Source organism: Anomaloglossus baeobatrachus, chromosome 4 (genome assembly GCF_048569485.1).
Source record: "Anomaloglossus baeobatrachus isolate aAnoBae1 chromosome 4, aAnoBae1.hap1, whole genome shotgun sequence".
Taxonomy (NCBI): Eukaryota; Metazoa; Chordata; class Amphibia; order Anura; family Aromobatidae; genus Anomaloglossus; species Anomaloglossus baeobatrachus.
In genome coordinates, this window is record NC_134356.1 from 80,133,022 (window position 1) to 80,159,532 (window position 26,511).

General features: G+C 47.1%; 1 protein-coding gene across 4 annotated transcripts in view; it reads right to left on the reverse strand.

The window, feature by feature from the left end:
* ATP10B (ATPase phospholipid transporting 10B (putative)) overlaps positions 1-26,511 on the reverse strand; it is a 739,295-nt gene that overhangs the window by 473,865 nt on the left and 238,919 nt on the right. For all 4 annotated transcript variants that reach the window (XM_075344442.1, XM_075344439.1, XM_075344440.1 and 1 more), the window contains one exon: positions 4,783-4,845. The gene's annotated coding sequence lies outside the window, so the exon portion shown is untranslated. The remainder of the gene's footprint in view (positions 1-4,782; positions 4,846-26,511) is intronic.

The following is a 26,511-nucleotide window of genomic DNA, read 5'->3' on the forward strand; positions in this document are numbered from 1 at the left end:
GATTAAGTAAGAATGACACCACTGGACACTTTAAAAGGAGGCTGGTGCTTGGTATCATTGTTTCTCTTCAGTTAACCATGGTTATCTCTAAAGAAACACGTGCAGCCATCATTGCTCTGCTCAAAAATGGCCTAACAGGGAAGAGTATCGCAGCTACAAAGATTGCATCTCAGTCAACAATCTATCGCATCATCAAGAACTTCAAGGAGAGAGCTTCTATTGTTGCCAAAAAGGCTCCAGGGCGCCCAAGAAGGACCAGCAAACGCCAGGACCGTATCTTAAAACTGTTTCAGCTGCTGGATCGGACTACCAGCAGTGCCGAGCTAGCTCAGCAATGGCAGCAGGCTGGTGTGAGTGCTTCTGCAAGCATTGTGAGGCGGAGACTGCTTGAGCAAGGCCTGGTTTCAAGGAGGGCAGCAAAGAAGCCACTTCTCTCCAGAAAAAACATCAGGGACTGACTGATATTCTGCAAAAGGTACAGGGAGTGGACTGCTGAGGACTGGGGTAAAGTCATTTTCTCAGATGAATCTCCTTTTCGATTGTTTGGGACATCTGGAAAACAGCTTATTAGGAGAAGAAGAGGTGAGCGCTACCACCAGTCTTGTCTCATGCCAACTGTTAAGCATCCTGAAACGATTCATGTGTGGGGTTGCTTCTCAGCCAAGGGAATCGGCTCACTCACAGTCTTGCCTAAAAACACAGCCATGAATAAAGAATGGTACCTGAATGTCCTCCAGGAGCAACTTCTCCCAACTGTCCAAGAGCAGTTTGGCGCCCAACAATGCCTTTTCCAGCATGATGGAGCACCTTGCCATAAAGCAAAGGTGATCACTAAATGGCTCATGGAACAAAACAGAGATTTTGGGTCCATGGCCTGGAAACTCCCCAGATCTTAATCCCATTGAGAACTTGTGGGCAATCATCAAGAGACGGGTGGACAAACAAAAACCAACAAATTCTGGCAAAATGCAAGCATTGCTTATTCAAGAATGGACAGCTATCAGTCAGGATTTGCTCCAGAAGTTGATTGAGAGCATGCCAGGGAGAATTGCAGAGGTCCTGAAGAAGAAGGGTCAACACTGCAAATATTGACTTGCTGCATTAACTCATTCTAACTGTCAATATAACCTTTTGGTCTCATAATATGATTGCAATTATATTTCTGTATGTGGTGTAAACATCAGACAAACAGACAAACACAATTAAAAACCAGAGGGCAACCGATCATGTGAAAATATAATTTTGGTGTCATTCTCAAAACTTTTGGTCATGACTGTACATTTACTAAAACGTTGCATGCCGAATAATACATTTGGCACAACTCAGTAGACATGTTAAGAAGCCTTCTCTTCCTTACATTAGCTTATGGCTGACATACTTTTCCTAAAAGGGAACCTGTCATGTGAAAAAATGCTATTAACTGCAGATATGGAGTTAATCTCCAGGTTAATAGTGTTCTGATTCCATGCGGCTGCCACACTGTAAGCCCAGGTGCTGTGAGGAAATTAACTTTATTCCTCCAGGCAGCCTCTGTCTTACAGGCTGGTTTCAGACATCCATGTTTAATCAGATACCAGTCACACGCATGGTTATGGTCACACGTGTTTCATACGTGTGTCATACGTGTGACATACGTGTTTGCATATGTGTGACAGGTATTGGAGAAAACACGTGTCTGAAATAAAAAGATTTTCCATATTTACCTGTTTTCTCCGGTTCTGCTGCCTCCCACTCCTGACTGCCGCTCATTATATTCATTGATTATTCGCCGCACTCAGGACCTTGAAGCCGGAGCAGCGCGGGGATAACGCTGGATACAGCACCGCCAAGGACAGCATCGTTGGGACAGGTGAATATTCTGCAAGCACAGTGACATCAATGAACTCTGATGACATCCTAATGACCCCCGCGCTACAGCTTCATGGGTTCCTGAGAGTTCATTGGGAACTGTGATGAGTCCCCGATGCTGTACCCACGATACTCCGGCTTCCAGGTTCTCACTACACACACACACACATGTATACACACATAACAGACACACATGGACACAAAGCACATACACATACATAGCGCACATGCATGTGTACACTGAACACACACACACACACACACACACACACACACACACACACACACTCTGCTGTACACTCACCCAGCGATGCGGTCCCCGGCACTGAAGTCCCCAGCGCTGCTCCTGCTTCCAGCTCCACAGGGCACAGAATATTCAGTGAGTATAATGAGCAGCGATAATGAGCAGCGATAAAGAGCGGGAGGCAGCAGAGCCGGAGACAGCATCGCTGGAAAGAGGTAAATATAGAAAATCGTTTTATTAAAAAGACCCGTGTTTTCTCCGATACGTGTCACACGGGTGGCACACTGATGTGATCCGTGTGACATCAGTGTGCCACCCGTGCTGCCGGAGAAAAACGGACATGCCTGCGTGTGTGCGTGCGGGGTCATGAGAGGTCGCATGGTCTATGTGAAAACACGGACGTGTGATTAACAGCAAATAATAATATGAGTACGTGTGGCATCAGTTTTAAAAACGGATGTCACCCATACCTGAAACACAGACGTCTGAAACCGGCCTCAGTCGTAGAGGCGCGACTTCAGTTACCACTCTCAGTGCCTAGGGAATGGCAGCTGTAACCACACCCAAGCACTGAATGACAGCTGGCTCAGCATTGCATCAGTACAGAGATGGTTATCAGTCAGTGCAGAGGGTGTGGTTACAGCCATGATTGAGCAGTGACTGAAGCCAAAGAGTGTCAGCCTGCTCACCCTTGGATTCCCATCTCTCCATACTAAGTGTATAACAGAAGAACAGGAGAACAGCGAGTATGATGCAAAAATACAAAATTTATTAATGAAGGTTGCACACGTATAAACAGCAAGGAAGGGTTAAAACAAACTACCAATAAGTCATGTGTGAGAGGTGATATTTTCTCCCTTGAAAAAGCAACAGCACCCTCGCGAAACGCGCGTTGGTAGGCAATCCTGCTCCTTCTGGGTATGTGCACTTTATATTCTGCTTGGCTATTTGAACCTGTCATTGTTACATCTTCCCTTGTAATACTTCTTAATCCCAGTTTTTACTTGTATGAGTCCTCTGGGACCCTGGTTGTTTGATGTACTTGCATTTTATTGATAACTTCTTTTTATGCGGTTATTAACTGATACAGGTGTTCCCACTGAGCTACATCCCTGTTTTCTGGGGTCTCTTTATGATTATCATGACTATTTCAGATACATACTAATGATCCTGACAACTGCCGGTATGGCCCTGCCTCCTCAGAACATGCTTTTGCATTTAAAATCAAGTATTTTTCATATCTTACACCTGACTACTGTAGTCTGAGTTGGCAGATACTAACTAAAAAAACTCCCCCCCCCCCATACAGTGGCCCCCTAGTGAGCCCTTTTTTCTCTGTTTACCCTAAATTAATTTTGGTATCACCTCTCACACGGCTAACAGAGAAGATAGGTTCCTGGGTTTCACCTCTCCCACGGCTAGTTGTGACCATACGCAATTTCTATATGCCTCCTTGTACTCTGTGCCCCCCATGAATTATTGGTAGTTGTTTTTAACCCTTCCTTGCTGTTTATACGTGTGCAACCTTCATTAATAAATTTTGTATTTTTGCATCATACTCGCTGTTCTCCTATTCTTCTGCTAATTGAGTAGTGCATGCACTCTGCCGGTATATATATGACGGCAGAGTGTTTATTACATGGCTCTTCATGTGAGAATTGTTCTTATTCTAAGTGTATAACAGGCAATGCAGGAGCTGATATTAAGGAAGATACCCACCTGCCTATGTTTTCTCCCCTCTTCTGATGGACAGGGAGGGACTGAGCTAAAATCGGGCATGCAGCATGTGTGGTGCATGCTGAGAAGGGATAAACTGTCGAAGTCAGTGACCACCGGAGGATCCACCGATCTCCAGGATGGCCAGTGAGAGACTTTGTGTCAGCACTACCTCTCCCAAAAAAGTGTGAAATTACGTCACGCAAAATACAGCCAAACTTTGCTGGCTTCACTCTTCCCTCCTTTGGGCAAATCAATACAGTTGTAGGAAGTGACATGTGCTGCAATTCTCTCATTTCTTCCAAATATCAGATACATCTGAATGAGGGGACAGGGAAGCCAGCAACGATTGCGTGACATATTTTCATGCACTCCAAGGCAGTTACAATGCTGACACCGCTGGAACAGCACCGCCACCAAAGGTGAATATAGGGGGGAAACACAAGGATGGAGAAGGGGGTTGACCGAGTACAGGACAAATCCTATAAGGAAGTAATGAGCACGTAAGAAACGTTTGGTCTATTTCTTAATGGTTGATTCATAAATAACCTATTACATCTTACTAATACCTGTATCTGGTGGATCTCAAAATCAGCTCCTTGGCAAAACAGACAGAAATTCTGTCCATAGCACTTCCTATATGTATAATAAAAATCACTGCAATCCAATTTTAAGTAGTTTATGAAATTCTAGTTACTTTATAGAGATTGGATTGGTTTGGTTGTTGTCTGGATGGGATTTTATTATCTTAGATCAGCGTTTCCCAAACTCCAGTCCTCATGGCCCCCAACAAGTCATGCTTTCAGGATTTCCTTACTATTGAACAGGTGATGGAATCATTATCAAGGCATCACCTGTGCTATATTAAGGAAATCCTGAAAATATGACCTGTTGGGAGTCGTGAGGACTGGAGTTTGGGAACCACTGGCTTACATTAAGATATGGTTATAAACAAAAATATCATACAAACAAACCTTATGCCACCGACAAGATGTTACACGACTTCTACTTTTCCCAGCTCCTTCTTGCTGAAAATCCTGGAAAAAAAAATTTGAATTTTTTTTTAAAATAATTTTCTCCAATATGGAAACTGTATGGGAATAAATTATCGCTCAATGCCAGTACACATTGGATATTATTGATAGCACATCATCTGTATACATGGAAAGACAGTAGGCCAATGATGATATTTTCTAGGTTCACATCTGATATTCAATGGGTAAATACTTATCTGTGCTCTAAAGAATTTAAGTCTTGGGATTATGAAAATGGTTGGGCAATACTTTCTTACTGATGGCTTATAGTCCATCATTATCTGACCGGTGGAGGTGCCACACCCGGAATCCTCAATCAGCTGTTACAAGAGGCGGACACAAGAGCTCAGATGCTGCCAGAACACAGCAGCTTTGTCATTTTTATGGTGGCTGTGTATTGCAGATAAAGCCCCTATTCTAGGCTTCATCACTAGTACCCGGCTACGATCACTAAAGTTTTAAAGGAGCTGTTGTGTTCTGGCATCATCCGAGAACTGCTAGCAAAAGCTGATCGGTGCATTTCCCAGGTGTTGCAGCATACGGATATAATATTAATTGTCTATCCTAGAGATAGGCCACTAATAAAAAAGTAGTTACCAACTTCTAAGTCCAGGATGCAAGGAAAGGAAATAAGACACTTGCGGTCATGTTCCTAGAACAAAACTGTGGCGCCCCAGGACCTGGTCGCCACAACAGCATTGCCCTCCCAAAGGGTTAATGCTGAGCCTGGAGGTAATGGGGAGGTCCATTGGCCAGCAAGTTTAACAACCAACGCAGTTCTCCCTCCGGCCAGCAGGGGGAGCTCTGAACCTGGGATTCCAGGGAGCATCCCTTAAGTCTGATCTGAAGGAGGAAGTAGTGGTCAGTCTGTAGAGAGCAGTAGAAGTGAACAGACGCAGAGTGAGCTGTCCTGTGAATCTGGGGCCTAGAGCTAGAGTAGCTTGGCCCAGAGAAGCAGGAGTAGCTGAGAGGCAACGGAGAGACTCGGACATCGGAGTCTGTGGCCACCAGGGTTAAACATACTCCCTGGTAGCCGAATCCGAAGGGCAGGAGAGCTGCAAGCACCTGGCCCAGAAACATCCCAAAAGCACAGCTGCAGCATCAAGGCCCAGTGTGGACTCCAGCAGAGAAGCACCAGAGAGAGGGCCTGCGCAGCCTGCTACAGAGGGAAAGGGACGTACCATCAGTCCCAGCAGCAAGAGGGCCATTGCCGGATTCAGAGAAGCAGGGTCCTATCATAACAAAGAAAAGCACAGGAGTAGGCCTCATACTCAGCTGGCCAGAAAGATCTCCAAAAGTACTTCCAGGCCGACCGGATCCCCATCACCACCATTGCTGCTATAACATCACCCCGGAGGCCTCACACAGCAGCGGCGGCTTAATAGCCGCAGACCACAGGTGGCGTCACGAACACAAACTTTATTCATCAAGCCACAGATTCTACTGACACCCACCAGGGCCACGGAGCCGGGCCCAGCCACCACTGACTACCACCGGACTAGTCCGGCCCGGCACCGGGTGTCCCATAGCCCTGGGGTGGGCGAGTCAACTTTGGCGTCACGAACAGGATTTCGTGCCCGGTCACACCGGGTACTGTGCGCCTGAAGAATCGTGAAATAGCCGTGTTTTACTGTCAGAAACTGCCGCCATTGAAGCCACTGAGCGCGGGAAGAAGGGGAGCGTGCCAGAAGAAAGGGCGTGAAGAGAAGCCCCGCCCCCTTGTCCAAGAAAAGAGCGCGAAGCGGCGCCCGCCATAGAAGGCGGAGGAAGAAGAAATGGCGACTAGATAAGCTGGCCGGCTGGCAGAGAGAGTCTAAATGCCAGACCAGCAGATAAAGAAAATGTACCTTATCGCAAGTGGAGTGATGCCGGTCGTGATGGGCTGGGCGCCAGTCTGGCGCCAGATGCTAGTGCAGCCTCCGGCCCCGCCTCCAAGAAGGGAAAGGGTGCAGCCAAGTGGCATGGTCGAGCACCCGAGCAGTGTTCCAGTCAGCATTCCCCAGGCCGGTAGCATGGCGGAGGAGCTGCAGCAAGGTGCACCAGGGACCGGAAGAATGGATCCTGAGCTGGACCTGCTCCGGGAGGAGATGCGAGTCCTGGCCCGGAGGCTGAGCAGCATGGAAGTGGAAGCGGACCAGCAGAGAGAAACACCGCTGGTACCGGAGGGCCTGGGTCAGTGGATGGATGCCGCGGAGCAGCAGCAGGGTGAGAAACCTGAACCCCCGACCCGTCCGGACCCATGGCCCCGCCACACGCCACCGACCAGCCCTTTCACCGACCCCCTGGCCTTCCCCGCCAGCCCCGCTGACGCCCGGTGGGGCACCGGAGGCCTGCCTGAGACCCCCACAGACGGAGCTTGGGGAGGGGTGGACCCCGAACAGCTAGCGGGTCCCCTGCCGAGTCCCCCTGTGAACCTCCTGGGAATGGCATCCCCGGGAGTGAACTGGGACGCAGCGCCCATTGAAAGCGGGGGACTGCAGCGGCCGCTGCGCCCCAAGGAGACTCCCCTGGCCAACGAGCTGACGTGCCGGAGGCTGGTGGTAGAGTACCAGAGGGAGCGGGAACTCCGGGAGGAGAAGCGGAGGGTCAGAGAAGCCACTAATCTGGCCTCCAAGGAAGAGGTCAGGAAGGCCCTGAAAGGATCCGAGGGCCCAGTGAGACGGGGCCTAGTAGTTGACTTCCGACAGGGAGGCGGCTGGGCCTTCATCAGGGAGCCCGGTCTGGGCAAGGACGTGTTTGTGGCCCGACGAGACATCGAGGAGCACCTGCCCAGAGGCCACCCAGGGAGAGATGCGAAGCTGGGTGATGTGGTAGAGTACACACGGCTGATGGGGAACCGTGGGTGGTATGCGCTGCATGTGCGAATCCTGAAGGAAGAAACAGCCCCAGAAGAACCAGAGTGGCGCCGCACAATGCAAGCACGCAGCCTCTCCCCTAGCAGCAGCACTACCTCAAGGCAGACCCAGGCCACAGAACTGAGCAGAGGTCCTGCGACAGCCACGCAAGAAACGCAGACCAGGATCTCCATGGCCTACATGCTGCCCAGGGCCCTGCCAAAGAAGGACCCCAGCAATGAAGAGTAAAGAAGTAAGAAGCAGCTGAACTGTAAATAGCCCCTGTCTGCCCCTCATTCTTTTTGAAGATGTCCCTTGTGTTTCTGCCCTAATGTTCTTTTCGAAGATGACACCCTTTCCTGCTGTACTGCCCCTCATGCTTTTCGAAGACGTCACCCCCCCATGTTTATGTGTTACCGGGCCACTGAACTGGAATGTGGGCCCCGGTGAATGTGATGTCTTATGTGTCCTGTGTAACCAGGCCACTGGACTTAGTGGCTGGTTTTATTTGCCCCATTGTTGTTTGAAAAGAAACGAACTGCCAGGCTACTGGACTTGTTGTAGCCAAGAAATGTATATAGTTGCACCCGTTGTGCCCCCTACCAGAATTATGGGGGATGTGCCCAAACCGTGCAATGAACTGGAAGTGCACACATAGTTTCTTTATAAGAAGTTTGCAACGTTTCAGTACCTATGCCTCCCATAAAGGCAAGAAATGTTTTATTGTTTTATGTTGTTCATAACAAAAATGTTTTGCAGTTCTTCCACATGTTTTTGTTGTTTTTCAGCCCGAGGACGTGCTGGGATTTGCTGTGGGGGAGTGTGGCGCCCCTGAGGCTTCCGTCGCCACAGGTCATTGCACCCCATCCAGTGGTGTGATGCCCCATTCTGAGAGAGGAAGAGAGTGAACTCCGGTCCCCTGGTAAATCCACACTACACCCATTGCTAGGAACACACTGGGACCGGGGAAAGTGGCAGACAACCCTCCCATGCTGCATGCTGGGAGGGGTCATAAGACCCATCCCTGCTCCTATAGGGTACAGCTTAGCAACTGGGGAGGTGGGAGGAGCCATCTGAGAGCAGACACAGAGAGGAAGGTCAAGTTTAGCTAGTCTACCTCAGGAAGTGAGAGAGTGAGGAGCCAGCATGTAGTTGGAGAAGAAGAACGAGAGAAAGGAGGGAGGAGGAGGCCTGCTGGAGGCAGGCAAGGAGGAGAAAAGAAAGAAAGAAAGAAAGAAAGGAAGCTCCAAGTCAGACAGGAGCAGAGAAACAGAAGGAGACGCTTCCTGGTGAAGATCCTGGGACCCAGAGGTCCAGGTGACACCACGTAGAAAACAGAAGGAGTCGCAGGGCCACGGGTAGTCTGTATAGCTGTCGGGGCAGTTTAGAGCTACGGTGGCCTGTTCCACAAGAACATCGGTGGAGGGATCAAGCTGCGACAGGGGACGGTCCCTAGAGACTGGAGGAGTGCAAAGATCATCTCCAAACAGTAAAATCCGAGGCCCAGGGAATGTTGTAGACTCCCCGGGCCAGAACCCATAGCAGAACTTCCAGAAAAGGGGTAATCAGCCGACAGGTGACCCCCCAGCCTGGAGGCTGTAGTGGAGGCCAAGCCAGGTTTATCCTATCAAAGGCAAGGCTAAGGAAGACAGCAGAAGAAAGAGACACTAAGAGAAGGGTACCGGCTTTCACTCTCAGAATCACCCAGAAACGGCGGAGGTCCCTGACAGTGGTCCCAGCAGTCCAAGGGTCCCTACAGCGCTGTAACAAGAAGTGTGAGTAAAGAACTTGAACTGCACCCTTGAAGTGGTCTCTGTTATTTCAGCTGCATAGACATTCACAAGCACAAACTGTGCCCCGGGCATTGCTCCACCTGTGGGGAGCAGTACCACCATTGCTGCCATAACATCATCCCGGAGGCCTCACACAGCAGCGGCGGCTTAATAGCCGCATACCACAGGTGGCGTCACGAACACAACTTTATTCACCAAGCCACATATTCTACTGACACCCACCAGGGCCACGGAGCCGGGCCCAGCCACCACTGACTACCACCGGACTAGTCCGGCCCGGCACCGGGTGTCCCATAGCCCTGGGGTGGGCAAGTCAACTTCATGACCATATTTTAGCGCCCCTGAACCCATCAGGGTGCTACAAGGTTCTGCATCCCCAACATAATGCAGGGCCTACCCCCTTAGGTGCCCAGAACCCCAGTGCCGGTAACACCAAAAACCCAGGTAATCCCAGCTTTCCCCAACAATCCCCCATACAATGGTACCAAGCTAGGGTGGGACCAATGGATGGCCACCTAGAGGTGGGGCCACTCCAGTCCACTAGCTTACCAGGTGGGAGGGGCAGACTGTGGAGAGTAGTCGTGAAGACAGGCAACAGAATGGGTTTGACTGTTGAAAATGTCAGACAGCAAGAGTGTGAAGGTGGAAGCGAAGTGACACCCTGACTCGGGTTGACGGTGACCTGGTACCCAGGAGAAGTAATTGCCAGTGGAGTATGGTAGAGTACTCCCGGAACTACGCACCAACAGGGTACAGGACCCTAGGACAGAAAAGAGCTTTAAGCCAACCTGTTAACACCTGCACAGCAAAGGGGACCATCAATGACCTTGCTGACCCTAAAGAATCCGAAGACTCAGTAGCAAAAGGAGAACCGGGGACAGGACCAGAGACTCCAACCCCACAGAGTTCACGCTACCGTCAGGTGGACTGAAGTGGACAAACCACAAAATGGGGACCCCCAGTGTTCTATACCATGGGGACCCACTTACCAGAGACAGGTGCAGGGGAAGAAGGTACCATATAAACCAGACTGGCACTGGGACGAAGGGAACCTGGAGGAAAAACCAGCCGGCCTCGGGCCCCCAGTTACCAACTCAAAACAAGTGAGTAAACCAGTTGCACTGAATGCCTGCATCTGCCGCTGTTTACACTGCAGAACCTGGTCGGGCAGCGACCAGCTGTGTGCACATTAATGACTGTCTTGCAAGAGTTAAATCTTTGCTAGCCTGCTGGTTACCTCTTGGATCACATGTTGTAAGAGAGCCTATCTTTTCATGCTTTTACTAAACCAGTCAGTGTGCTGTTGTGGTCCAGTTGCTGGTGATTTATTGTGTGCTGTGGAAATCTTCACATAGTCTTGTTATTTTCTCCCTGCTCTTTATCTCTTCCTTATCATGTATTGTCTTTTATCTCCATGTGTGCTAGCTGTGTGATAACATTTTTGGTTTCCTCGTTTTTATCTGTGGGCTCAACCACTTCTGTCCCAGTCCTCCACTGGGGTTGGGGAGAGGGGGTATTAGATCAGGGCTCTTCAGGGGCAGGCTAAGGAAGGCAGCCAATACATCTTCACCATAATAAGTATCTCTGGGTTCAGGGATAGCTAAGGCCCCTAGTCCGAGGGTTAGTCTAGGAGTCCTGTCCCCTGTTATCGCCTCACACCTCATGACAAGCAGCAGGAATTCATTAAACCATCCTATCATCATGGAACAAGCAAAGTCCGTCTTCTGACCATGGAAGGTTTTTCTAGCACTCAATCTTTTTGAAATTTTACCTGCTTGAGTCTTACCTTTGTGCTTTCCTCAGACAGCAACGGCCCTCAAACTAAGCATCTGCCACTATAGTCAATTATTGCTACAGAGACATGAGTTGTGTATTTGCATACATTTGTTGGAGCACCAGCACAGGGGTGGGCATATCATTGGTGCAAACTGTGCAGCTGCCTCCAAAACAGGTGGAATTGCTTATATCATGAGCTATTGGACCACAAAGGACCCATATAGTATGCTTGCATGGGGGCCCCTTTCTGTCTATGTCCAGCAGTGCCTCAGCATGGTATTTGGCTGAAAATTGCATGACGGTGCACCACCACCATCAAAACAATTCATCACATCCGCCTCTGACCTCTTTAAGTTGAAAACCTTTGTCCACGGAAACTCATTTTGCTAGAGGTCTTTATACAAATCATACCAATCTAAGTATATTTTTGCACAAGACGATCCCCCCCCCCCGAAAAAATCTAATCTGATCACTCAATTTTCCATTTTAGTAAGATTCATACTGAAACTGTTCCATGGAAATCTTGTCTTCAAAGCAGGAGAAGAGAAGAGGTTAACACCGCGCAGTCGCCAACAAAGATGTAAAATTGTTGATTTACTAATACTTATTTTATTCCATAGGTCTACGCATTTTGAGGTATGGGATCTCTTCCTCTGGATCAAAAAAAATCAACAATACATACATGATGTATTGTTGATTTTTTGGTCCTGAGGAAGAGGTCCTATACCTCGAAACGCATAGACCTATGGAATAAAATAATTATTAGCTAATCAACAATTTTACATTTTTTTTGGCGACTGTACGGCGTTAACCCCTTTTCCTCTCCTGCTTTGAAGACTCGTACACGTGGGGCTGCGGTAGCCACCATTATCTGTAGGTTATCTGTGGTGGTTGTGACCCTCAGAACCATATAAAGTGAGTGTATATTATTACACATTGCCCTTTTATTTATCTGGCAAGACCCTATTTGCGCTTCTTTTCTCTAGTCTTATCTATGGAAAACTTAAGCCTGATTTTGTACTAGCAACTTCAGGGTCACTTTTTTGCATGAGGTAGCTCCAATCATAAAAAGGAGGTGTCTCTAAGGGGTGCTTCACACACAGCGAGCTCGCTGCCGAGATCGCTGCTGAGTCACGCTTTTTGTGACGCAGCAGTGACCTCATTAGCGATCTCGCTGTGTGTGACACTGAGCAGCGATCTGGCCCCTGCTGCGAGATCGCTGCTCGTTACACACAGCCCTGGTTCGTTTTCTTCAAAGGCGCTCTCCCGCTATGACACACAGATCGCTGTGTGTGACAGCGAGAGAGCGACAAATGAAGCGAGCAGGGAGCAGGAGCCGGCGTCTGACAGCTGAGGTAAGCTTGTAACCAAGATAAACATCGGGTAACCAAGGTGGTTACCCGATATTTACCTTAGTTACCAGCCTCTGCAGCTCTCACGCTGCCTGTGCTGCCGGCTCCGGCTCTCTGCACATGTAGCTGCTGTACACATCGGGTTAATTAACCCGATGTGTACAGCAGCTAGGAGAGCAAGGAGCCAGCGCTCAGTGTGCGCGGCTCCTGCTCCCTGCACACACAGCTAAGCGGTGTGCGCTGGTAACTAATGTAAACATCGGGTAACCATACCCGATGTTTACCTTAGTTACCAGTCTCCGCAGCTTCCAGACGCCGGCTCCGTGCAAGCGCAGCGTCGCTTGCACGTCACTGCTGGCTGGAGGCTGTTCACTGGTCGCTGGTGAGATCTGCCTGTTTGACAGCTCACCAGCGACCATGTAGCGATGCAGCAGCGATCCTGACAAGGTCAGATCGCTGGTCGGATCGCTGCTGCATCGCTAAGTGTGAAGGTACCCTAATAAAGCAGCCATTCAGTGTACACTGTGTGTATTTTTTAATTGTCCTCCTTGGGGTTTATCTTCCAATCTTTGACAGTATATCAGAGGTCAGGCTAGAATAGTAAGGAAAGGGAAAACTGGTAAAATGAACAAGACATCATGCACACAGAAGTATTTCATCTTGACGCTAGACAGAGCAGTTTCTATTTGTTTCGTGGATGGTACATTGCAAGGTAATTCTAAGGAACTGTCGTAGAGAAGGGCCATTAATAGACCATTTTCATTAGAAAAGTCATTATATTGGATTGTTTGAGCTACTAATCATAAAAATACTGGTCTAATTCTCATAGATCCTTACAAGTCAATTTTTACAATAAAAAAACATTGATTTTCTGCTACCATTTATCACCCAGTACCGCAAGTGTTCATTAGGAACTGTTTTTATGACCATTACAACCTGAACATGCATGTAAGCATATATATTCTTCTTCATGGTGCTTGCATTCACCTCTCATAAATAATCGCTCAATAATATACAAGTGTCTCACTCAACGCACAAAAGCCAAGTCCCAGCATAATATATCACGCCTTAGCCACCATCTTTAAGAAAGGCTCTGCTGCGTTCTTACGAGTCTCTATGTGTAGTACAAAGCTGTATAGGTTTAGTGAAACAGTCTATTACGGCCTTCAATATGCAGCAATTTTTTGACATTTCCATTCATACTCCTTAGTTCGGACCAGAGCTTGTTTTTTTGGTGGACATGTTCTATTATTATTCAATCGTACCATTTTTGGGTACCTGTATCTTCTATTAACCTTAAAGGGTTTGTCCACTACTTTTATATTGATGGCCTAGCTTTAGGATAGGTCATCAATGTCTGATCGGCCGGGGTTCGACATCCTGCACCTCCACCAATCAGTTGTTCCTGGTCCCAGCGGTGGCAGCAGGCGGATGGAAATACTGAGTTACAGAGCTGTATGGAAGAGGGTGGAGGTGGGGAAGATCGGACCCAGAGGTAGGTAGATGCGTAACATGAAAAAGAAGAAAAATCGGAACATTCAGAATAAAATGTATTCTTGCTTTATTTCTACATAGAATTAAAAAAAAGTCCATCCAAAAAATGAAGACTCTACATTTTATTCTGGATGTGCCGATTATTCTTCTTCATGTTATAGTCCATCTGGCGGATTTTTAATCATTGCACTCCATGGATGTGTGGTGACTTATTCCATTAGGCGTGTCAAGCTTTCCTCTACCTTCTAGATGGGTAACAGTAAAGCCTGCTTTACACGTTGCAATTTCGCATACGATATCGTATGTGCGGCACGTTCAATTTGTTGAACGTGCTGCACAAACGATTAACCCCCGTCACACGTATTTACCCGTCCATACGACCTCGATGTGGGTGGCGAACATCCACTTCCTGGAGTGGGAGGGACGTTCGGCGTCACATCGATGTCACGCGGCAGCCGGCCAATAGAAGCGGAGGGGCGGAGATGAGCGGGACGTAAACATCCCGCCCACCTCCTTATTTCCGCATTGTCGGCGGGAGCCGCGGACGGAGGTAAGCTGTCGTTCAATGTTCCCGGGGTGTCACACACTGCGATGTGTGCTGCCTCAGGAACATTGCACAACCTCACGTTCAATCTTTGAGGAATGAACGACGTGCATGCGATGAATGGATTTTCGTTCAATCGCAATTGCATGGAGGTTTTACATGCTACAATCATACTTACGATGCCGGATGTGCGTCACTTACGACGTGACCCCGCCGACACATCATAAGATTTATTGTAGCGTGTAAAGCGGCCTTTAGAAGAAGGAGTAGGGGGGGAGAGAGTGTCAGAGTCTAGTCCTGATCTGGCACAACCTAGTAAATATGCCTGTTTGGCTGATTTTAGGAATGCAAGCCCGGGACTAGGATCACTACAGCAGGACGTTGCTCCTAGCAACCGGGAAAACGACTGCTGAAGGAAATAGAAGAGCAGAAAAGGTCAGACAGATGTTGGTGGTAGGGGACTCTATAATTAGGTTGACAGTGTCATTTGCTACCGAGACCGTGAATGCTATACAGTGTGTTGTCTTCTGGGTTTTGGCATATTGCGTCTTGGATGTGTGACGCCCCTGGACTATCAGGTCGTCACAGGGCACTGCACAAGCTGCCCTTCCATGCAGTATTCCGCCTCCCTCTTGGTTTTCGGGGCCCTACTTAAGTGGTGTTGCCTCAAACAGCAAATCAAACCCTAGAGACACCCTGCACCACACCCACCTGACACACCAGTGGATGGCTTGAGTGGAATAGAGCCGCCCACCTGGGGGTGTCAGGTTTGGGAGGTGAGGAGTGTAGAGAGTCGGTCTTTGAGTGGAGAAAGAGTTGAAAGTAGCCCTCGAGCTGAGAGGAGCTCAGAGGAAGTCGGGAGTGGTAACTCCTGAAGTAACTGCCTAGGTTGCAGACCGTGGTCTGGGCCTAGAGGAGTCGGACCCCTGGTTGCAGGGGATTGTGGCGAGGTGCTCTGACCTGTCGAGGAGGACAGCCGGCAGCCTAGCCCTATCACCGGTCCAGGACCGAAGGCACACAGGGTACATGGACCCTAGGTCGGGGAGTAGCTTCATGCAACCTGACAATTCACCTGAGGAGAACGGAGCCTTCATAATCCATTCCCACCCGCTCCAGAATTGGGGCATTAGCGCAATGAGGGGGATAGGACTTTCCAACCAAAACGGTCCAGAAAATCCCAAGTGTGAGCCCTGAGAGCAAGCTCCCATACTTAGCCATAGTAGGGAGTGGGGCCTGGCTAGTTCCAAGCTACTGGGCCATCAAGTTGAAGTAACAACTAAGTGCCAGGAGGCAGGTCACGGATCACGATACAGCACCACTTGGGGACGGGACCCGGACAAGCTCCCCTCAGTGCGAGCGGTACCCAGAGACTTGGCTTACCCAGTTGTCAGTGTCTGCCTATGAACTGAATACGAGACTGACCCCTTCATCCCCACGGCACTTCCCCACCGAGTCCCTGGGCGCCCCCTAACTGTGGAAAGTTCCAATACCTTGCTGCCCCCCGCTCCATCATCCCCGGGTACTCCCAATTACCACACAACACAGGTGGTGTCACGAACTATAACTCCCCTGTAAATACCCCCCATTTCATTCGAGTGGCCGCACGACCCCCGGGTACGGGGACCCTCGAGCCACAGCAAACCCGGATCCGAGCAGCTCGGCTGCTTCCATGGGGGCGGTACAGATAGACAGATTGCTTGTTGGGGCTGGGAAAACCCAGAGGTTATGGTGCACATTGTTTTTAAGGACCTTCCACCTCCCTCTAACTTTGTCATTAAAAACAAACAGTTTCAGGGAACTAGGAAAGAAGCTGAAATCTAGGACCTCAAAAAGTGGCGTTTTTAGAAATACTACCAATGTCACGAGCGTCACTAGAAATATAGCGTGAGCTTAGGGAGATAAATATGTGGTTTACAAATTGGTGCAGGAAGGAAGGGAGGGTTTGGGTTCATAGAGAACTGGGCCAACTTCTCTGTCGGTTACATACTCTACGCTAGGGCTGCACCTCAATGGGAAGGGTGCAGCTGTGCTGGGGAAAAAAAGGTCAGACGAATGGAGGAGCTTTTAAACTAAGATCTGGGGAAAGGGAAGGTAATTGTGCAAAAAAGGGATAGAGTAGACAGAGAGTGAAACAGTATGGGTCAATGAGCATTTAGGGGGGCTGGGTCATATCAGACATGGATTACGATGTGATGGGCATTATGGAAACCTGGCTGGATGAGAGCCATGACTGGGTGAAAAATGTAGACTGTTCTACTACATTCAGGATGGAAAGGAAAGACAAAAAAGGTGGAGGTGTGTATATTTGTTAAATATAGCTTAAGACCTGTGCTCAATGACCACATTGGGGGCAGCAACAACAATGTAGCGTCAGTATGGGTAAATGTACACTGGGAAGGCAAAAATGGAAAGCTGCTAATTAGAGTTTGCTATACTATAAGCCTCCATACATAGCTGAACAGGTAGAGGATGAAATGCTGCAACAGTTTTAAAGTACTGCAAATAATAATAATCAAGTCCTTATTATGGGAGATTTCAACTATCCAGACATTCAGTGGTATATAGAATCTTCGGGTTGTGCTAAAAGCTGTAAATTCTAATCTACAATTCAAGACAATTACCTCTCTCAGATGAACCAACCAGGGAATATAATTTTGTAGATCTGGTCCTGTGGAATAGACCAGATACAGTTTCACATCTACAGGTCTGGGAGCATTTGGGCAGCAGTGATCATAATATGGTAAGTTTCACTGTAGTATTCAATAGAGCATTTCAAGGAAAAATGCAAAAACTTGGAACTTTAGAAAGCTGATTTTAACAAAACCATGTTACGGTAACTGGGGAAACCGAACATAAATGAGGCAAGTTTAAGGGTATACTACCTTGGAAATCTTATATCCTCTGGTAATAAAAAGTCCAGGAATAAAAAGAAATGACTATGGATAAATAAGACAGTACAAAGGTATAATAAGACAAAATCAAAAAGGCATTCAAAATCTTGAAGGGTATGGATACAGAAAAAGCATTTCAGGAGTATAAAGATCTCAATAAGAAATGTGAAAAGAAATCAAGCAAGCAAAATTAGCTACTGAAACACAAATCTCCAACGACATTAAAATAAATCCCATATATTTTTTTATAAATACATTAATGTCTAAGAAAATAAAAGATGGTATCAGCCGCTCAAAAGTAATAACAGGATAATTATAGAAGACAAAGAAAAGGCTAAGATATGAAACAGGCACTTTTCAACCGTGTTCACCAAGGAGCTGACTGTTCCAGGGATCATTCAACAAGGCAAAAACCAAAGTTTACCACTTGATATCACTAATTTAACGCAAGAAGAAGTACGCCTGCACCTGAGCAATGGCATTTATTCACGGATATTGAGGAAATTGAGCTCAATTATTGAGAGACTGCTATATCTTATCTTCTTATACTCTTTTGCAACACAGTTGGTGCCGCAAGATTGGAGGATGGCTGACGTGATACCAATATTTAAGAAAGGTAAGAAGGTGGATCCAGGTAACTACCATTCAATAAGTCTGACATCAGTGGGGTGCAAGGTTTTTGAGATAATATATAAAATATATATTACAGATACTAAAACGTAATTACTGACATCCAGCATGGATTCACGAAAGCTAAGTCATGTCTAACCAAAATGTTGGGTTTCTGTGAGAAGGTAAATGCAAATCTGGATATTGGTAATGCAGCTAATGTGATTTATCTGGATTTTGCAAAGGCATTTGATACTGTACCACAAAAAATCCTTATAATGAAGCTTCAGAAGCAGAGACTAGGGGAAAGTATATGCAGATTGGCAAGTGTGGCGCCCCAGGACCTGGTCGCCAAAACAGCATTGCCCCTCCAAGGGTGATGCTGAGCCTGGAGGTCTATTGGCCAGTAAGTTTAACATCCAACGCAGTTTCTCCCTCAGGCCAGCAGGAGGAGCTCTGAACCTGGAGTTCCAGGGAGCATTCCTTAAGTCTGACCTGAGGGAGGAGTTAGTGTTCAGTCTGTGGAAAGAAAGCAGAGAGAGCAGACGCAGAGTAGTGCTGTCCTGCGGACTGGGGCTTGGAGCTGGAATAGCTTGGCCCAGTGAAGCAGGAGGAGCAGAGAGGCACAGAAGAGACTCGGACATCGGAGTCTGTGGTTGCCAGGGTGTAAAATCCTTCCCTGGTAGCCCAATCCGGAGAGCAGGAGAGCTGAAAGCCCCCTGGCCCAGAAGCAATCTGAAGGTAAAGCTGCATCCCAAGGGCCCGGTGTGGACTCCAGCAGAGAAGCACCAGAGAGGGCCTGCGCAGCCTACCACACAGAAAAAAGGGCCGAACCACCGGTCCCAGCAGCAAGAGGGTCATTGCCAATCCAGAGAGCAGGGTCCTATAACAGTAAGGAAATAACAGGAGTAGGCCTCATACTCATCTGGCCAAAAAGATACCTCAATTACTTCCAGGCCGGCCGGAGCCCTCTACCACCTGTAACGGTCTCCCAGGACTAACCGTTTGCAAAGTAAAAGAGGAGAAGGTAAAGAGACTGTTGTTTGTGTCCGGTCCTTTCACCGCCTGTCGGCCCTGCACTACACCTTACACCATAGACTCTCACGAGCACCAACAGTGTCCCCGGGGCACCGCTCCACCTGTGGGGAGCAATACCACCATTGCTGCCATTCCATCACCCCGGAGGCCTCATACAGCAGCGGCGGCTTAATAGCCGCAAACCACAGGTGGCGTCACGACAAATATAAAAACTTTATTCACCCCCAAGTCACCAGCCATATTAATTGATACCCACCAGGGCCACGGAGCCGGGCCCCGCCACCACTGACGACCCCCGGACTAGTCCGGCCCGGCACCGGGTGTCCCATAGCCCTGGGGTGGGCGAGTCAGTAAGGAATTGGCTAAAAGATAGGAAACAAAGTTGTAAATGGTACATTCTCTAAATGGGGTATAGTCAACATGGTTGTACCTCAGGGATCTGAGCCAGGATGGATTTTTTTAAATCTCTATATTAATGACCTTGTGGATATGATTGAGAGTAAAGTGGCAGTCTTTGCTGACAACACCAAACTATATAGAATATTCAAAACTGACTTTGATAGTACAATATTACAAAAAGATCTGGATAACATAGAACTATGTTGAACTAACGGGACATAAAAAGGTCCACAAATCGTATATATTAAAAACTCCCAAACTTGTATTTACAAAATTAAAACTTTTTATCTAAACAATAAATAACTTAGCAAGTGCTGCTAGAACATTGCAGACTCTCCACTAAATATACTAAGCTAACATGTACACAAGTCCAGAATAGTAAAAATCATATTCAATATATTTTATAGATAGCCAATCTCAGTGGAGTCAAACCTATAGTAGATGAACAATATATGATGTTCAAAATAAAGCTAATCAGAATCAAGCTAAATAATTGACAGACTATCTATAATCACTTACATGTAGCTGCTAGTATCGCCTCCTGACGACAATAGGACGAAACGCGTGTTGGGGTGGCAGGGACCTCATGATTCTAACAGCTACATGTAAGTGATTGTACACCTTCTGTCCATTATTTATCTTGATTCTGATTAGCCTATAGTGAGAGGCTGGGCAGAGCCTAAACAGAAAGCACTTGAAAGGGACCGGTCACCAGGTTTTTCCCTTATAAGCTGCGGCCAGCATCAGTGAGCCCTTATATACAGCATTCTAGGATACTGTATATAAGAGCTCAGGCCTCTCTGTATAACATAAAAAAACACCTTTATAATACTCACCTAGGGGGTGGTCTGGTCCGATGGTTGTCGCTGGTCTAGGTCCAGTGCCTCCTCCATCTTGTGAAATCACCGTCCTCCTTCTTCCCAGCCCAATGTGGATAGCATGTTCTACATCATCCGCACAGGCCGGCATTGTGCTACTGTGCATATGCACTTTGATCTGCCTGCTGACAGCAGATCAAAGTATTGTAGTGATGATGTGTGGGTGGTCCTTAACCTTTCCTTGCGTTTGCACATTACAGTACTTTTATCTGCCCTCAGCAGGGGAGATCAAAGTGTGCCTGCACAGCAGCGCCATGCTGACCTATGTGGATGATGTAGGATGCGTCATCCACACAGGGCTGAGAAGGAGGACGGCGAAGAAGCGGCACCGGACCTGCAACCAGTGATGCCCATCGGACCAGACTGCCGCCTAGGTGAGTATTATAAAGGCGTTTTTTTACATTCTACAGAGCATTCTGGGCTCATATATACAGTATTCTAGAATGCTGTATATAAGACCTCACTGGTGGTGGCCGCAGCTCATAAAGGGAAAACCTAGTGCCAGATTCTCTTTGAAGCCTGTGCCCATGGAAGGGCAGAATACTAGAGAAGCAAGGAAAGGAGATATCTGGGCAAGTGTGAGGCTTCCTCAACTGTGGCTGCCTTGTGTCCTACCCATAGTCTCGAACAAGTCATTCACATAGCAAGAGAAAGGAGGATTTCTCGGCAACAACTTATCTGATGAAGGACAAAAATGTAAATGAAATTGTTTAGAATGGCTAAAGGCCCCATTACACGCGTCTATTTATCTGGCGATATGTCGTCGGGGTCACGGGTTCCGTGATGCACATCCGGCATCGTTTGCGTCGTCGTTGCGTGTGACACCTACGAGCGACTCTGAATGATCGCAAATAGGATGAAAATCGTGGATCGTTTACACATTGTTTATTTTTAAAAAATTGTTCATTTTGGGGAAGCAGCCGACATATTGCTCCGTTTGACACCCTGCCAACGTCAAAAAACATTCAAAACGACCGCTTGGGTCCAACAATATATTGATCGCTGATGCGTCGATTTTGAGATCATTACGTGTGACAGCAAATAAACGACCAATAAGCGATACCGGCAAATCGTAAATACGATCTGGGCGTGTCACGTCGCACATGCAATCGCCCGATAAAATCGACGCGTGTAACGCGGCCTTTAAATCTGCTGACAGATTAACTTTAATTTCTGTAAAAAACTAAGCAAAGTCACTTCTAAAACTCTAAATAAAATAGACACAGACGCACCACACCTACAGGAGGTCATCATCACTACAGATTGGCAAATTGATTTTCCCGTTTTGAGAGTCTCTGCAAAGTGGTTGAAGATGAATAGATTTTTCCCGCAATACATGTTAAGAAATCATTTTGTCCTTTCCTTTAGATTACATAAAAAAAATATATCGTATATATTTTTGTTAATAAAGCAGCAGCACGGCAGCAGGAAGGCATGGAAGTAGTTAATGTGTCTTAGCCTTTTGTGAAATAAATAAAAATATGCAATATGTACTAATGTGATTTGGCCAGAGCTGCATTGTATCTTCATCTTATTGATGCTAAAAAAAATATATTACATTTTCTCTCATGGCATCAATAAAATGTCAAACATGTAATAATGAATCCACAAACCAATTTATCAAACGTCAAACTGAATGACTGTTTCTGTCTCCGGCACATACGGTTTATAGAAATAATTTATGTCTTTTTTTTGCTTTTATTCTCATAGCTAATGACAGAAAGATATTAAATATCCATAAAATATGGAAAATTCCATCACCATGTGTTGGTTTAATTCTGTTTTTTAAATGTAATGTGCAATAAGCGCTTTGTGGCCAGATCACTCCTCTCCTTGCTGATCAAGAAAATATATATAAGTAGATGAAACACATTTTGGCTATAGTTTTGACCATACATGCTATATAGGTTATAGATAATATGATTCGGCCACATATTCAGTGTCATTTATTCTGTTCTCCTTTATTCTGCAGAGATGAATATGAGTATACAAAAGCTGCAGGCTTATGTTGGAGGAACTATCTTGAGCGGACAGCAGAGGACGCTGTGTTAATGGCTATAACCTGTCGATAGGAGTGTAATCCCTGATTAGTCTGTATTGCATGACCTCTCAGATGTTTTAGGTCAGTTAATTCTGTAATCCTCCATGTTGTGAGGAATATAATGGTTATTGCATAGTTTAATATTTTTTTTTGAAAGAGAATCAGTCAGGTCCCCTATGCCCGCTAACTGCTGGTGGATACAGACATAGAAGGGCAAGAAAAATATACGGGCCCTTTGCAGCCCAAGAGCTCATGAAAATGCAAGATTGCACCTATTTTGGAGGTAGAAATGGGCCCCCTTACCCCTTAGGCCCCTATGCGGCTGCACAGGTTGGACCAATAGTATGTCCGCCCCTGCCTCAAACCCAGTAACATTCACTAAAATCAAGGGTTAAAAAAAGGATTTATAAACTCTGCTGTTTCTATTCTAATTAAGCCTGTGACTAGTCCATGGGGTGTTACTTCCCTCCACTAGTCGGTCCTCTTTCCATGTTATAACGCCCCTTGTATGTCAGCAGATTTTTTTGCTAGCTCATCTGACAGCAACATAATCTGGGCAAGATTCTGAATCCAAAAGGTGTATCACATCAATTATGTGAAATTGGCTACACCCAGTAATCTAATAATTCAGTTTGAAACATGTAGCTGAGCCCAGGGAGGAGCCCCGCCCACATCCGACTCTCAACACAGATTGTGCATTGATTGTGAGATGTCAATCATAGTAGGGGGGGTGTCTGACTGCTCTGCTTGAGCAGTGCTAGTCCTGCAATGTTAATCACCGGGTTATAAAGCCTTTTTGCTTTTTAACACATTCATCATGGTGTCCGCTTACATAACAAAAACCTGCAGACAGATTTCCCTTTAAAACTAAAAGTAGAGAAATCCATACAGTCCAACAAATACCTGAATGTTGATCCAGAGAAAGGCAAAAACCCCATGAAGTTTATTTAATTGCCCCATATTAGAGGAAAAATTCCTTCCCAAATCCACATACGTTAATCAGACCAGTTTCCTAGAACAATGTCAGGATGAGTATAATAAAAGTGTTTTTTACACTACACAGAGCGGCCTGGGCACTTCTATACAGTATTCTGGTATGCTGTATGTGGCACTCCTGAGTGTAAGGTGCCACAGGGTACTACATCTATCCCCGGATTCCTGAAAGACCAGTGCTGGTAAACCCCACAGCACACACACGCCATCCATGCCCTTTTCTGCAGACTGGGTAACAGGCTAGAGATAGACTTGACTGGTGGTCACCTATAGGTTGGGATGCATCCAATCCACTAGTCAGAGACCTGAGAGGAGGAGGGGCTAGTCAGTGAAGTTGACGGACGACGGACATCTTAGGAGCTAGTAAAAAGTCAGTTGGTCAGAAGTTAACATGCTGACAGAAAGTGTGAAGTGACTACTGAGTAAAAGGGAGTATGGTTGCCAGGGAGAGTATGGGCAAGTACTCACTGGACCGAGCACCGACAGGGTACAGAGTCCTAGTTCAAGAAGATGCTTCAGGCTCACCTGATAATCTGCCCGGTGAGGGGACTATCAAGGACCTTACAGACGTTAGTGTCCGGGGTACAGCAGCAGAGAGAGAACCTGGGAACGGGGACAGAGGTCCAACCCAAGAGAGGTTCAAGCTGCCTGTCGTATGGACCAGGACGGGGACAATGGGGGGGACCCCAAAAACGCTCCAAGCCACGGGGACCCACCAACTACAGACGGGTCCCTGGAAGTAACACTCACCAGTTCACTACACCGGCACTGGAACAAAGGGAATACCGGATTGGTAGAGACCAGCACCAGGGCATGGCCTGGACGGCAATGTGAAGAGACGTGTTTGTGGAGCTCTCCTGCAAACTCCCTTGATAAATCCCTGAATACCGCTGTTATCACTGCCTCAGCCGGCTGTCAGGAAGATAAGGTGGTGAGGACTTATCTGGGGTGAGTCTGGTGGATGCAGAGTGCCATGGTCCGTTGCAGGCAAAAAGATAATGGAGGCGGGAAAGTCCCCAGCTCTCAAGATGGTGCCATGATAAGGCAGGAAGCTGAGAAAGTTAATGCAGCCTGTCAGGAGAGGATGCAGATCGCTGCAAGGCTGGAGAAATTTGCCTGGACTTCAGAGAAATCACATCAGCATATAGATAACAGAGGTGAGGAAGGAGAGGAGGGAGAAGATAATGCCAGCTCTGATGAGATGGGGGATGGTGAAAAGCAGCAAGATAAGACAGGAGAAGTGGAGAAAGCACATAGTGCAGAGGCTCCAGAAAACCCCACTTTAAAGGACGTTTTTGCAGTGGTGTCTTTTTGTAAAGAGGCTCTGACTACCCTGACAAAGCAAGTTAAGGGATTACAGGCAGAGGTTGCTGACATTAAGAAAGACCTCAAGAAAGCCGATCTGAGAACAGCGGCTGTGGAGGAGAGAGTGGGGATAACAGAGGATCATATTACAAAACTACAAAAGTCTGAAAAAACATTTGCACAGCAGATAGCTGAAATCATGGCAAAAAATGATGATTTAGAGAACCGCTCTAGAAGAAATAACATCCGAATTGTCGGCATCCCTGAGAAAGCGGAAGGAAGAAACCCCACTGAATATGTAGAAGACTGGATCAGGGGGAAAATGGGTGCTAATGTCTTATCCAAGCTCTATGCCGTGGAACGTGCACACAGAGTCCCGATGCAGCCACAACCAGCAGGCAGGGGCCCTCGCACTATGCTAGCCAAGCTCCTCAACTACAGGGACAGGGACACTATACTGCGAAAGGCAAGAGACATGGAGGATCTTATGATTGACGGCCAGAGAATTTCCATATACCCGGACTACTCCATTTCTGTTCAAAAGCTACGTATGACTTTTACAGGAGTAAAGAGGCGCCTGCGAGAGATGGGGGTGCAATACTCAATGATGTTCCCGGCAAAGCTAAGAGTGATGGCGTTGGAGCGGGTGCACTTTTTTACAACTCCGGCGGAAGCCATGCAGTGGTTGGACGCAAACGAAAAGCGGATCCGTTTGAAGGAATGAGCTGACTGTCTGAATCTGCAGTGTGTTGGAGAAGGCCGGCTGAGGCTCTACAACATCCTTAGGAGCTTACAGGGGACCCTTCTTGTTTTTTCTTTTTTTTTCTCCTTCCCTTTGGGATTGAGGTAGTATGCAGGGGGAATGCGAAGGGTTTGATGTGAGCTTCGCAGGACATGGGGACTGCCTAATTAGGCGCGGTGGTGGTATTTACAATTTGAGATTCCAGTTTAATTACTGTTCGCTATTTTACTGTTATATTGTTTGAGTGGAATATGATTATACATAGACAGGGTGGGAGTGGAGAATTGTTGGAAAAGGGACGAGTTTTAAAATGTATCTAAGAGGGGAAGGCGAGGGAGGTAGGGGGGAATTTAGTAGGGATTATGGACCAGGTTTGGAAAACCCGATGCTTCACGGGAGTACTCGAAAACAGGAAGTGGTGGGGAGCAAAAGGGGAGGGGAGCAGGGTGGGAGGGGGGAAAGGGGTAGGGTGGAGGCAGCATGGGGAGATACTACAAGGTTTGATAGTTTTACTGGGTGGGATAATGGGGGATAGAATTAAGGTGTTGAGTTGGAAAATTAGAGGGTTATCAGATAGGTCTAGGAGAGCGGCAATAATTAAATATGTTCAAGACCAGAACCCGTCAGTAATATGTCTACTAGAAACGCATCTAACAAAGGAGACAACACATGTTTTAAATAGGAGATGGGTGCAGAAGGCCTATCACTCCACCTTTTCCAACTATGCAAGGGGTGTATCACTGCTGATCCATAACTCTGTGCAATATGAAGAGATAGAAGTGTATGTGGATAAAGAGGGACAGTGTGTGGCCGTCAAGTGTAAAATATTTGGCAGACTCATGTGTATAGCTGCAATATATATACCACCTCCATATAAGTGCACCAAACTAAGGGAGATAAGGGAGTTCTCTGAGAAGGGAGGAGTAATCCCTTTTTTACTGGTGGGGGACTTCAATAATGTGATAGATCTGTACTGGGAT